Source organism: Dioscorea cayenensis, chromosome 7 (genome assembly GCF_009730915.1).
Source record: "Dioscorea cayenensis subsp. rotundata cultivar TDr96_F1 chromosome 7, TDr96_F1_v2_PseudoChromosome.rev07_lg8_w22 25.fasta, whole genome shotgun sequence".
Classification (NCBI taxonomy): Eukaryota; Viridiplantae; Streptophyta; class Magnoliopsida; order Dioscoreales; family Dioscoreaceae; genus Dioscorea; species Dioscorea cayenensis.
This window is the reverse complement of record NC_052477.1, coordinates 25,014,694-25,021,355: the sequence shown is the minus strand read 5'-3', so window position 1 is coordinate 25,021,355 and position 6,662 is coordinate 25,014,694.

Sequence of the window (6,662 nt, the reverse complement as noted above, 5' to 3'; positions counted from 1 at the left end):
TTTGTGGGTTGGAGAGGCCCCTGCAGTTCCAAGAAATAATTTTAAGATTCATAAAAATCAAGGTCTAAAGAAGAACACAAAGGAGAAAGAAACAAGGTTAAACAAGGGGAAAGCTTCTCCTTTTCTTCGGCTTCTTTGCCCTCTTCGAGGGGGCTCTGCGTGCCATCTCTTTGGATTTAGCATCCTTCAGGTACCGGCCCAAGGTTGATTCATAATCCACAGTGAGCCCAGCTTCCAAATCTTCGGAAGAAGAATCATCCATGCTACGATCACTGTGGGGAGACCCAATAAAGGCCGACACAATCTTGTCAACTGCCAGGAGGTGGTGATCACGAGAAGCTTGATCGTCAGGAGTAGTAGTAGAGTGGATCAAGACGGAGGAAATAAGCATAGGTTCTGCAGAGGGGTTCTTGTCAGAAGCACTGTGCGAGGATTCTCCTAACTCCAAAAGCAATGGGCGGCTACTCCCTATTCCAAGAGAATGGTTGGCATTGGGAGTCAGAAAAGAAGATGTTAAAGGTGGCTTCTCAGCAGGGCAGGGGCCAGCATTAATGGCTAGTCGTAAATTGGGTGGTGAAGGGACAAGTGCCAGGGCCTCGGGACAAGTAGCATCGGGAAGAAAGGCGGCAGCAACAGGGACCTTGGGAATTAAAGGAATAGGAATGACATTATGACGAGAAGATCCCTCCAAGCCAAAAGAAGTGCCACGAGTCGATGGTGAAGAAGCAGAAACCTCCACGTGTTGGCTGGGTTTCCATGTAGGCGGCCACGCGTCAGTGTCTGGAGCATCGTCCCCCGAAGGAGCTTTCAGATTAGGGTTTCGAGAACCAGCATGACTGTCACCCCGAGTACCACCTCTACCCTGGAAGGCAGTGTGTCTCCAGCGAGGTTTAAGCCAAGCACCAAATTTTGAATCAGTATCAGTAGGCTGATTTTCAAGGCAAGAATCCACAGTGATACCATCCTGACATATGGTGGCCTCATCAGCCTGCATCACAGTATCGACCTGCTCCAGCTCCATCTCCGCAAAAATGGAGGGTACAAGCCTTCCAGGACGCAGACGTCTACCAACTGAGGAACAGTGTGCCTCACCATGCCCAATTTTGCCACATCTAAAACAGAACACAGGAATTTTTTTTCATATAACACAAGAACAAAGAATGAAATCCCACCAAACTTAACCCAGGTACCAGGCTGGAGGGGTTGTTCGAGATCAAGTTCCACACAGACTCGATCAAATTTTGCTCTAGAGCGATCAGTAGTATCCTCATCAATTTTTAGAACTCGACCAAACTGGGAGGCAACAAGTTCCAGAGTTTCACCTTTCCAAAGTTCCATGGATAATTTTTCAAAAGCTGGTTGGAAGCCCTCCGTCCACGGAGCTAGCTGAAGAATGCGACCAGCTACAGTCCAAGGGCTATCTCATAAGAGCTTGTCTTACATTTCCTATGATTCATAACGGATATAATAAAAACCATTTGGCAGATCGGGCACTGAGAACTCACCAAGACCCCTCCAAGAATCAGCAAGAGCAAGCTTGGCTTGGTCTAACGGTAAAGCCTTACCAAGGAATTTTGCATACTGAGACGATTGCATACTGGACTTAGCCTGTAATCAAAGATCATTATCAATCGAAACAGAAGAAACACAGTGATTCTTAACCTTATCAAAGTGGTTTTTGGTGAGATGGGGTGGATGGACAAACAAATCCTGATTGCCACCAGAGCCAATGACATTAGCCCAAGAGGAACCCGATCTATCCCCGGGACAAGAGGACGGTGGCCCTGGGCGAGAAGAAAGAGGGCCTGGGCCTCCCTAGGGGCCATCAAAAGCACAAGGCTCAAGTAGGGAGCAGGGAGCAGGAATAATTACAAATAGTTGGTAAAATTGCCTAACTCTCTCATGCTTGCTGAGTGCTATATAAATTATATGTTGGGAGAGGAATAATCTCTCATAAATATCACCTCCTTTACTAGTGGGTTAAAGACCAAACCAAATATTTATATATATATATATAATACTTTTAAGAAAAAATATATTTTAAGAAAATAAAAATTAAAATCCCATGCCTTTTCTTTTCTTTTCGTTTCAAATATAAATTCAAAACCGTTCCACACCAAAAATGTTAGCATTTCATTTTCCTAATTAAAAATTGAGAGTCAAAAAGATTATAAAGGCAATTAATCTTTATTTGAGAAACTAGGGTTGGATTGTGGATATGATTACTAGGTGTAACCAAAAAAAAAAAAAAAAATTTAGGGACTCCTTATCCTTGCCCCCATCAAATTATTATATATAATAAATATATTGATATAGATTTATTAATGTGTGATTAAGATTATATGATATTATATTGTTAGTTCTGATGATGTGTTTTGTGGGTTTAGAGAACACTCAAACGCTCATAGAAATTTCATACAAATCAAACAAAAAGGAAACACACAAGATTGGTAACACAATTCGGCATCAACTCACCTACGTCTGGGGGGCCAAGCCAGGAGATAAATAATTCACTTAAAGAGGTGAAAATATATGAGTACAAATACTTTGTCACTCATTCTTACAAATAAAGATCACTACACTCTCTAGATTGTCTAATGCCCACACTATCTCTCCCTCAAGTGCTACACCTAATTCCATAGCAAGGTAGCTTATATAAACGCCTCAACATTCCAAATATAGTTCATACCTTTTTTAGAATCTCCGCGGCTACTAACTTTAAAACCTTCCAAAATTAGTTGTCGCAACTCCTGTTGTAACACAACTTGCAATATGGCCCTGATTGTTGACTTGACTAAGTTCTGGTTCCATTGCGAAATGACCTCAAGACCCATCAACCTCCCGATTATGCTTAGTCTGAGTCGATATGGCCAGATCTCCCGATCCCGACTATTTGCAACTAGATTACCTTATAAATTCCTCAACACACAGTCCCTTCGTAAGCGGCGCACACCTTTGTGCGTCTTCATGAAACTATCCAAACTTGATTTTCAACTCACTCAAATTTGGCCTTCAATCTTCCCAAGAATAGGTCTTCAATCAATTATGCCAATCATACCAATAATAGGTATGTCTCTAATCATACCCTTAATAATCTCCAATCATACTTATTAAGGCTAGGGATGGCAACAGGTCGGATCCGGTGCGGGTTTTGCCATACTCGCACCCGAACCTGAACCCACTACCTTGAACCAGAGCCCAACGGGTTTTCTTGAGCCCAACGGGTAATTGGGTATTTTTGAGTATACATGCCCGCCTTGATCCTATTTAAAAACATTTAAAATAAAATTAAAATACCAAATAAAAATTAAAAAATATCAATAAAAAATCATAGTTTTTTTTTGTTTGAATGAACACCATAGAGTAGAAATTGAAAATATATATTCAAAACAACACAAAATAGACAAACTCAATACCATAGAGTAGCAATTTTAAAAACCCTATCAAAAAAATTGAATATATATAATTGGGTATATTTGTTAATTGAATTTCGGGTCGGATTCTAGTTCGGGTTCGGGTTCAGGTTCGGGTTCTGGTTGGGTATCATGATTCCCATATCTGCACCAGCACCCGCTTTACATTAGTTGGGTATTACCCGAGCCCAAACCGAAACCCGGTCAAACCAGGTTTTTCCTGTCAAACTCGGGTCAAGTCGAATTGGGTTTGGGGATTATTGTCATCTCTAATCAAGGCTCTTCAAATTTTACCTTCAATAGCCTTCAATTATATTATTGATAAGTATTTCTTCAATTAAGCTCTATGCATATTTAGTCTCCAATCAAATCTCTTGAAATATGGTCTTGATATGATCTTGCCTTCTAGTTGTAACATATACCAAAAATAGCTTCATCAAGATCTCCAAAATATTTGCCTCTAATCTAAGACTCTTTATCATATCACCATGCTTCATGTCATCACCTATGCTGCGTAGTAATAGTTGTTACGTCACTTTGTCTTGGTGTCAAATTGTGCCAATTAAAGTGTTTTTACACTAATAATAATTATTATAAATTATTTTTTGTTATACAATTTTTGTTTAAATGATTAACATAATTAATAAGAGTGGCTCTGGATTGAGGATTCGATTCTCTTGTTTTTGCATAATTGGTTTTGTATACGCATTGCCAACTTGCTCCACTACCATTCTTTAAGACATCTCTGGTGGGGTATTTTTTTTTATAAAAATGATATGATTGTATAGAATAATGATAATGATATATATAAGAAAATTCAAGCCTATAAATATAATACATACATATCCGTGTTTTTCTTTCTCTCATAAATTCATATTGTAAAAATTTGGAAATTTCAAAGAACACGGCGTTAGAGATGGCGGAAGGGTGAGTGCCCCGTCTAACCATAAACTAGTCCTTGACCCAAGTAAACGAAATGATTTTGGCCACTTCGTTGTCATCATTAAAGTTAGGACCACTTCATTGTCATCTGACCACTTCGTTGTCATCATTAAAGTTAGGACCGCTTCATTATTATTATTATTATTATTATTATTATTATTATTATTATTATTATTATTATTAACGCTATCAAGAAAATTTCCAAGTGGCCGTTAATCAAAGAGTTCAATTGACTTGACCAAAATATTATTTGGAAACATAATGAAAAAATAATGGAAGAGTTCACATCGGCATGACCAAAATATTATTTGGAAACATAATGAAAAAATAATGGAAGAGTTCACATCGGCATGACCAAAATATTATTTGGAAACATTATGATAAAATAATGAAAGAATTTTTTTTTTTTTTGGATAAACCACATGCATTAATAACAAAAAAGTACAACAGACATCCCACTAGCTGTGGAACAAAATACAAGAGCAAGATAAAAAAGAAGGAACAAAGGGTCTCCTCTTGACACCAAAAACAACAAAACCACTACTCCTCCTCACCACCCTGAACAACCTTAGTCAAGGAGGTGACCTCCACCTCCTCAGAATGAGGTTCCACGAACTTTAAGCTACGCCTGATAGAGGAGATCAGATCAACGAGCTTCACTTTTAAACCCTTAGGAGCTGCAGAGAACCAAGATAACAGCATATGAGCAGTCTTCGTCATGACAACAAGAGAATTATCACATTTATCGGCAAAGATGTAATCATTTCGAGTAAGCTAAATAGACCACGCAAAAGCTTTAACAATACAATCCCCAAACACCCGGACCGCAGGAGGTAGGGTAGACCTCCATTCGCTCCATAGGAATCTACTGAGGTACGCCCACACCGCCCGAGAGAACTGACAATTTAAAAAGAGGTGATCTACCGATTCAACATTGGAGTTGCAGAGAACACATGTGTCCGTTGGTAGCCTGTTACATCGCCGGCTGGCTAGATTTTCATGAGACAGAATTTTGTTCTTTCAAGCTAGCCAATTAAAAATGTTGACCTTTCTCGGGCAGGGACCTTTCCAAAAAGAATTTGCAAGGGGACACCGTAATCTTCCCTCTGTCAAAAGACAGTAGAAGGACTTGACAGAAAAGGATCCGTTGGCTATCAATCCCCATAGCTTTAAGTCTTTGTCTCTTCCTGATGCTAAGCTCAACCTAGAGAGGAGCTGCGGAGTCCTCGGGTCATTCATGAAAGGCGGTTTATCCAGTAAAAGAAGGAGACATCGAGAAACTTCAGAGACACAACCTCTAAAATCCGGGAGACATCGAGAAACTCCAGATCAAAAGAAGGAGACCCTCCCTTTCGGGAGCCTGAATAAGTCCCAAGTAGGGACGTTATAGTTGAACTGAAGAATCCTCACTCCTCCACAATACGAGCCAATTAATACCTTCCATCTCCATTTCCCCAGCAGCGCCAGGTTGAAGGAAGAAATATCCAAGATACCCCAGCCATCTTGCTCTTTCGCGCGACAAATGGTTTTCCATGCCACAAGGGACATCCAGGGTGCTCAATATCTGGGCCTGTCCATAAAAAAATTCTTCTTATCCTGTCAATTTCCTTTATCACCCACTTAGGTAGTCTATACAAGGACATCCAATACGTCAGGACCGCAGATAGCACCGAGTTAGTAAGTGTGAGTCGACCTCCAATAGAAAGATAAGAGGATTTCCAGGATGACAGGTGCCCTCTAACTTTGGCAATCAGACTCTTCCAGTCCTGTTTACGAGGCTTCTGCCCAAAATCGGGATACCAAGGTAAGTAACCGGAAGGAGGCCAACCCCACTGTTAACCCTTTTAGCCTCACCATCCGTCGGGAGTTGATGCAAATTGGTAGAATAAAGGCAAGTTTTGGCAAAATTAGTTTCCAATCTCGACAGCCCTTTAAAAACTAGGAAGATCAGCTTGATGATCCTAAGATCTTCAACCCTTCCGACCGTCAGTACAAGAAGATCATCCGCGTAGTGCAGGTTGTAGATGCAACCATGCTCACCCAAAGGCACCCCAATCAGAATTTTAGACATCAGCGCATTATCAAACATAGTGCACAGAACATCCGAAACAAGCACAAAGAGAAGCGGCGACATTGGGTCACCATGTCTCAACCCTCTGGTACCTCACATATCCACAAGGGGATCCGTTGATTAAAATGGAAGCTTTTGAAGAAATGAGAAGTGAGGATATCCATCCTACCCATTTGGGTCCGAAACCCCTAACCTTAAGAAGCTCCAACAAGAAGTCCCAATCAACCGAATCAAAA